Here is an 8,632-nt window from a genome sequence, read left to right as displayed (position 1 = left end):
CCTTTTAATCAGATCAGATAAATTTTGTTGATTTTGTTGATCTTTTCATAGAATTAACTTTTAATTTGGTTATCACTTCCATAGTCTTTGTTTTCTAATGTATCTTTTTCCTCCTCTAGTTTTTAAATTTTCCTCTTTTCTCATTGTGGATTCAATGTTGATTTTATAATTTTTAAGTTGCATATTCATTTAATTGATCGGTTTTTTCTATTTTCTCAAAGTCCTTGTCCCAAAAGAACATTTTTGTAAATTGATGTTGTTGGGGGTGGCTAGGTGGCACAGTGGATAAAGCACCGGCCCTGGAGTCAGGAGTACCTGGGTTCAAATCTGGTCTCAGACACCTAATAATTACCTAGCTGTGTGGCCTTGGGCAAGCCACTTAACCCCATTTGCCTTGCAAAACAAAAACCTAAAAAAATTTGATGTTGTTGCATTTAGTATTCATAATCTCCAATCAAAGTGTCATGAGAAACTTTCAAAATCTGGGTACCACACAGAAATCAAAATCAAGTGGGAAAGAGGATGAGGTACACATTATCCTTATCATCTCATCTACTGCTCAAGTTGATGCAAAAACATTTATAGTGAGTTTTATAATAATACTATATATACTTATATATATATAATACTATATATATATATATACTATATATATTATATATAATATATATAATTATATAATAATATAATAATTCCATCTAATTTACAAAGGAAATGAATATTTTAAATTAATAATGAATAATTATACAAATTACTCTCAAAATTGACCACAAAACACTGTACTTAACTCCATTTATGATGCAAACATAATTTTAACACTAAAAACTAAGGAATGATGAAGAGAAAATTGATCAATATCATTAAATGAATATTAATTCATAATTTTTATGATCAAGAGATTTATTCTAGGAATTTAAAGATAGTTATTAGGAAAAACAATATAAACAATAATAGTAAAACAGAAAGCTCTAAAATACTTTTATTCAGTTATAAAAAGCAGTTATTTTATCCATCTCTTTAATAGTTCCCAAAACATTATATTTAAAGGGCTAATGGGATAATAGTTTGTTTCAGGATAGTTTGTATCTGAACTCTATTGAAAAAGATAAGAATAAAATGATAACAAAAATGTCTCTGATTCTTCATCTCTTAAATGACAGTAATAGAATAGATGAACTCTGTGATCCTTTCTGACTCTAAAGCTGTTTTTCAGGAATTTGGAGAAGGGAGTAATCTGGGTGGGTTGGAATAATTTTGCAAGACTTCAGCACTTGAGATCAATATTTTTTGCATCATTTTCTCATTCTATATAAACTTTTCAAGAAATAATTATGAATCACTAAGAAGCAAAACATCAAAAAAAATATTTCCAGGGTCTGTAACTCAATATTTTCATCTTTAAAATAAAGTAAGAAGATTTGGAAGCAAAATTTTTTTTAGGGTTTTGCAAGGCAATGGGGTTAAGTGGCTTGTCCAAGGCCACACAGCTAGGTAATTATTAAGTGTCTGAGATCACATTTGAACTCAGATCCTCCTGATTCCAGGGCTGGTGCTCTATCCACTGTACCACCTAACCACCCCAGAAGCAAATCTTAAGATTGTTTCATTCTTTATCTCATTTGTTCCTTGTATCAACTCTTTTAGGTAGATATCATAGCTATTACTACTTCCTTATTACAGATGAGAAAACTGAGGCACATAGAGGTAGTCCTTGATAAGATCCTAGATTTGGAATTGGAAGGTACCTAAAAGGACATAATATAACTTTCTCATTTGATAGATAAGGAAACTGAAGCACAGTAGGGTTAAGTGATTTTCACTGGGTCAGATCTTGCCTTTGACTTACATTACCTGTGTGACCATAGCAAATTACTTACCCTTGTAGCCCCCGGCATGCATTACTGCTAAGAAATATGAAGCCAGGTCCTTTGACTCCACTGCGCTGTTCTGGTTTCTAACTCAGGATCAAGCAATTATCAGAACCAGGATTTAAATTCATGACTTTCTGATCCCATACTCCTGATTTGGGGGGGGGGGGGGCGGGGTATACACACTGTCCTTTTATGGGACATTGTATTTGCTTATCTTTAAGATTTCCTCTATCGAATTATTGAAACAACAGACATAATAAATGATCTAAGATGATTAACCATAATGGGGAAAATATGACCCTGGGAAGCCAACATTGCAAAAGGGAAACTACATGACTTGTTCTGAGGGTGAAGCCTTTTCCCTGCCCTTTGTGTGTCTCTAAGCTAGCAATTTACCAGTCACAGCATTTATCTTATCAGTCATTCAGGCGCTTATCAAGGAAATGTTTCCTGACCTGAAATTCAAGTTAACTTTCTATTTCTTCATACCAATGTCTGTAATAGAAAGGGCTCAGCATTAGAACTTGAGATGGGATGCCTTTGTCTAGCTGGGGTTAAGACTACTAGTTCTAGGGCGGCTAGGTGGCATAGTGGATAAAGCACCAGCCTTGAAGTCAGGAGTACCTGGGTTCAAATCCAGTCTCAGACACTTAATAATTACCTAGCTGTGTGGCCTTGGGCAAGCCACTTAACCCTGTTTGCCTTGCAAAAAAAAAAAAACCTAAAAAAGAAAAAAAAGACTACTAGTTCTGTACCTCCCAGTAGCCAAGACAGGAGGGAGTTAAAGTCAAAGGTTTCCTAACCTATTGTGGAAGAGAGGATCCTGGACTGGAGGTTGGGGATTGAGGTATTACCAGCCCTTCTACTGTTTCTTTCCTGTAAAACAGGATAAATACAGTAACCCTAAGAGAATGGCAAGATGTGTGAATATGTATGTGAAAGTGATATGAAAATAGAAATCAACCCCTTCTCTCCGCTGACACTGCCAGCACTCTCGTTCAGGTGCTCATCACCTCATGCCTAGATTATTGCAACAGCCTGCTGGAGGCTCTCTGCTTGACTCATCTGTCCCCACTCTACTCTGTCTTCGGTTCAGCCACTAATGTGAGCACTCTTCTATTCAATAAACTCCAGTGGCTCCCTAGTGCTTCTAGGATCAAATTTAAAATCCTGAGCTTGGCATTCAAGGTCTTTCATAACTTGGCCCCTTCCTACATTTCTAGTCTTCTTACATTTTACTCCCTGCAATATATACTCTTCAGTCCACTGACATTCAGTCCTGGCTATTCTGTGAACAAGACACTCCTTTTCTCAGCCTCAGGCATTTTTTTTTCCCTGACCATTTCCCAATGCCTAGAATGTTCTCCCTTCTCATCTCTGCCTATTATTTTCCCTGGTTCTCTTGAAGTTCCGATTAAAATCCTGTCTTCTACTCTCTTAATTCTAAAGCTTTCCCTCTATTAATTATTTTCTATTTATCATATAGACAGATATACAGATAAATAGTATGTCTGTGTATGTATATATATACATATATATGTGTGTGTGTGTGTGTATATATATATATATATATATATATATATATATATATATATATATTTGCTTATTGTGTGAGTTCCTTCAGGCCAAAGTCTGTCTTTTCTTCTTTTGAACTCCCAGCACTTAACATAGGGCCTGGAACACTGGAATTTAATAAATGATGATTAATTGATTGACTATTTACAAAAAATTCTAGTGCTTTTTATACTCCACAAATGCATATTATTAATAGAGGAAATGACTGATAGAATTGTTTGGTCCATTTCATTGCATTTAATTGTAATTCATTTCATCTATTGTACTTAACCTAAAAGTAGATAATATGTATGTATGTGTGTGTGTGTGCACATATCCATGAAATTGTAAATCTGAACACATAGATTTGTATATAAATGTGTCTTTATGTACATAAATATGCTCATGCATATATGTTTATAGATTTACTAGATCAGGGGCTCTCAGGATCCCTTATTTTTATGCATTTAAAAACATTATTCTGAGAAGTCAATAGACTTCATCAGATGGTAAAAGGGGCCATGATATAAAAAAGATTAATGGCCCCTGAAATACAAAGTTATAGGTGGCTGGGTGGAGCAATAGACAGAGTATTGGGCCTGGAATCTGAAAGACTTGAATTCAAATTTAGTCTGTATAAACCTGGGCAACTTATAGCTTCTGTTTTTCTTGATTTCTTCAACTGTAACATGAAGATAATAATGACAGCTACCTCTCAGGTTTAAATGAGATAATATTTGTAAAGTGTGAGGCATATAATAAGTGATATATAAATGCTAAATATTATTATTTTTATTTCATATGTAAAATACCTGTATCTCTTAGACCCACATATAAACATACATGTATATATTCATTTATATAGATATGTACATAATGTTTATATGTATATGTACAAGGTTCAAATAGAGAATTTTTCATCATTAACCTAAAATTTCATTGATGTGGAAATTTCCAGTGTGGAATCTCCCTCCACTGGGGTAGATAAGCACTTATTCTAAAATTCAGCCCAAGAGTATTATATGAGGCACTTAGAGGTTCACTTTTTAATATAAATATTTTATTTGTTTTCTAATTATATGCAATCATATTTTATACCAATCATTTTTACAAGGTTTTGAATTTTACAGTTTTCCTTACCTACCCTCCTTTCTTCCCCAATAGGAAGCAATCTGATAGTCTCTACATTTGTTTACATGATATGCATAAATCAAAATTGAGCATGTTGAGAGAAAAAACATATCCTTAAGGAAGAAAAAATATTTGAGATAGCAAAATTATGTAAAACATAAGACAACTTTTTTTTCAGATTTAAAGGTAATAATCTGTGTGCTTCATTTAAACTCCTCAGTTCTTTGTCTGAACACAGATGGCATTCTCCATCACAGATCCCCTAAAATTGTCCCTGATTATTGCTGGATGGAGTGAGCAAGTCCATCAAGGTTGATCATCACCCCCCCGTGTTGCTGTTAGGGTGTATAATGTTCTTAGGGTTCTGCTCATCTCACTCAGTATCAGTTCATGAAAGTTTTTCCAGGTTTCTCTGAAATCCCAACCCTCCTGATTGCTTATAAAGCAATAGAGTTCGATCATCTACATATATACCACAATTTGTTCAGCCATTCCCCAATTGATGAGTATCTCTTCAGTTTCCAATTCTTTGTCACCACAAACAGAGCTGCTATGTAAATGTGGGATTTTTACCTCTTTTCATGATCTCTTCAGGGTATAGACCCAGTAGTTGAATTGCTGGATCAAAGGGTATGCATGTTTTCATTGCCCTTTGGACATAATTCCACACTGCTCTCCAGAATGGCTGGATCAGTTCATAGCTCCACCAACAATGCATCAGTGTCCCAGATTTCCCACATTCCCTCCAACATTGATCATTGTTCTTTCATATTGGCCAATCTGAGAGGTGTGAGATGGTACCTCAGAGATGCTTTAATTTGCCTTTCTCTAATCAGTAATGATTTAGAGCAATTTTCCATATGACTATAGATAGCTTCAATTTTCTCATCTAAAAATTGCCTTTGCATATCCTTTGACCATTGTCCATTGGGGAAGATTCAGAGTCATCTGAACTCCTAAGGTCTCTATCAAATGAGATTTTATTTATAAAGTGCTTAGAACAGTGGTTAGTACATAGTAGGCATTTAATAAATGCTTATTTCACCCCCTCCTTCCATACCCTTCTACCACACTGATACTCATGTATTTATATACCTATTTACATATACATATGTATAAATGGGAGCTTACGTTATATTCTATATTCATGCAAAGTGCACATGTATATCTATCTGTCCATTACAATTTGTACAAAATTCTGGTTCAAAGATGTATCATTGTCATACTCAAAACTTTGGTAAAAAGTATTGCACCCCCCCCCCCAAAATTACAAGTCCCAGTTTTCCTCCAAGAGGAAATTATATTTTCTTTGTGTCAATCACTTTACTTTCATACTGTTTCTTCCTCCTCTAAGTATCACCTCTTATGTTGAAAGGATAATTTATTACATGTTGTCCTAATCCCCTTCAGGAGTACACTAGCAAGTCAGTGTTACATAGGTTAATAGTTTGTCTAGGATCAGGTATTTATAGTTAGCGAACACACTGAAATAGCAACATTTACATCTAGAAGGCAGTCATTTTTATTAGACAATCTCATGCTTTATAGACTGCTACACCCTGTCTCAGCCTGCCTGAATAATTTAAGACTCCAGATTTTACATCTAGCAGGAAACCTTTGTAAGTTCAATGTATAATTAAGGGAAAAACTACCTCCTTACCATTTATTAAATTGTGGGGTAGGAGTGCGCCCCCTTGGAAGAAGAAATCATCCTGATTTTTAGTTTTATAGCGGCTGTCATTTTATCATTATCTCCACAGAGAGGTCTGGCTTGGTAGGACAGACTCATAACCTCTTTATTTAAATGAGGATGTAAAAATTCAAATGAAGAAAATGACACTGATACTGAAGTCAATTTGGAGAGTGCTAAAGAAATAATTGGAAAAGGTATCTTCCTTTATGAATGCCTATTTTAATAATAATTGGTAAAAAAAAAGAATCCAAAGGAAATGCTGGCAAAAAATATCATGAAGTGTTGCAATATATTATACTCCCTCTATTTAGCACAAAATTAATGGGCTAGCATATAAGACAATGGGGCCTTAAAAAATAATAAAGGGAAAGAAATGGTGGGATTTCCAAGTCATGCTATCCTTTAAAGGCTATTCCTACAGAAAGAATTATGTTTAATAAGCATTTATCACACAAATAATTTTAATCCTCCACAGATGATTTCCACATCAAGTGTTTAAATAGTATTCTATAACCATCTTGAAGGCAGTTAGTTTGTTTTTGTCCTTGAATCCTCACATAAAGGAGTCCCTTAAATATTTGTTGATCTAAATTGAAACATAGAAGTCAGTTTTCTCTTCCAACCCACTGATCATATTCTTCCTAATCCTTAGAAAGTCCTCCACTTTCTGCCTCCCCCCCCACTCCCTCCACATACATGCTTCTCTGTCTATTCAAAACTGAGCCAAGTTGAAGAATGAGTTCAAGGATTATTTCCTCCCCAAGGAGATATTCTGGAGCAATCTCTCAGTCATAAATTATTTACCTTTTCCTGTGTTCTAGTCTCAAGTAACCCTGAACCATGTTTAACTAGAAGACTCTTGGTCTTTTTCACTCTTTTAAAACAATTTCCAAATTTCAATTTGTGTATATTCACACACATATATGTACACACATGCTTGCATGTGCATATGGATATATATGACCTTTCTTTACTAGATTATTTATTCCATCAGGTAATATCAGATAAGCTATATGCTCTACTTAAAGTCTGTATCCTCAGGACCATGGTAGAGCCCCAAAAGAGCATTGGACTCAAGTGTATTCAGAAGAGATCTGTCTGACATTCAATAGCCAGGTAGTAATAGACCATGGGTAAACTACTTAATTTCTCTGAGCCTCAGTTTCCTTCTCTATAAAAATGAGGATAATGGTATTTCTCATAATGACCTACTCCAATAAGATATAAATTAATATGTCTGTAAATGCATTATACTCCCACTTTCTTGCACAGAATTAATGGTCTAGCACATAAACCAATAAAGATTTACAAAATAATAAAGGGAAGCTGGTAGGAAATTATGTGACTTCCTAGCTGTGCTGCTTTTTAAAGCCTATTCCTATAAGAAGAAATGTGTTTAATAAACATGGATTTACAGATGGTGTCTGAAAAGCACCTTGCAAACATTAAAGCATAAATGTAAATGTTGACAGAGATACTGGCCTCAATTGTTTCACCTTCAGTTGTCATTCAGTATTACTGTGGGGTTCCCAGATTCAGGCATTATGTGTGAGAGGATTCTATTTTGGGTAGGGGCATTTAAAGTGGAAAATATTTACCCTGCTAATTATCAAAAAAGAGGAATATTCTCTGTAAGTCCAATTCTTGACATTAAAGTTTTTTTTTCCTTTCTACCTTTCTTCCTTTTCTCCCTGACATTCCCCTCACCCCTGCTTCCTTTTCCTCTCTCCTTCCCACCACCACTCCTGTTTCCTTTTTCTCCCTCCTCTACTCATTCCCTCCCCTCTCCTTCTCTAAGGGAAGGCAGCAAGAAACCATGAGCTGAAAAGAACTGAATTTATGATATGGTGAGGAAACATGATTATTATGGAAGTCTTGTTGTTTGTATGTACAGTTTTTAATATCTTGAATGAAAATTCAGCTACCCTGCCATACAGGGAGCGTATAGTGGCAAGTAAAAGTAACACTAAACTTGGAATCAAAAGACCTCAGATCTAGTCACAGCTTCATCACTAAGTATCTCCATGTCCTTGAACAGGTCATGGACAAGAAAAGTGATCACTGGGAAAAGTGATCAATGCACCTAGTAAAGATGCTTGCACATTTTTCTACTGCCCTGTAACCTCCCCCCCCCCATTTGTCCTCTTCTGTTGCTCTCCTTTTCTTTCCCTTTTTCTGGTCTTTCCCAGAAGTATCTTAGGACTTCTAGTAGCAGTAGGTGCCAAATCTAGGAGGAACAATCACAAACCATCTGAAATTTTCACCACTGAGCATGGAAAATTGAACTAGTGGTGCCCTCTCTGTTTATAATTTGTTGTGTGAAAGATTGTTAGGATTTTTCTACCTTGAATACTTTGCACATTCTCATGACCTAGAATGGACC

General features: G+C 35.1%; 1 long non-coding RNA gene across 1 annotated transcript in view; it reads left to right on the top strand.

Annotated features, from left to right (window-relative positions):
* The window catches only part of LOC141496152 (uncharacterized), a 63,205-nt gene that overhangs the window by 23,293 nt on the left and 31,280 nt on the right, over positions 1-8,632 (top strand). The gene's annotated exons all lie outside the window — the stretch shown is intronic.

Source organism: Macrotis lagotis, chromosome 8 (assembly GCF_037893015.1).
Source record: "Macrotis lagotis isolate mMagLag1 chromosome 8, bilby.v1.9.chrom.fasta, whole genome shotgun sequence".
Taxonomy (NCBI): domain Eukaryota; kingdom Metazoa; phylum Chordata; class Mammalia; order Peramelemorphia; family Peramelidae; genus Macrotis; species Macrotis lagotis.
This window is presented reverse-complemented; position numbering and strand designations above follow the sequence as displayed.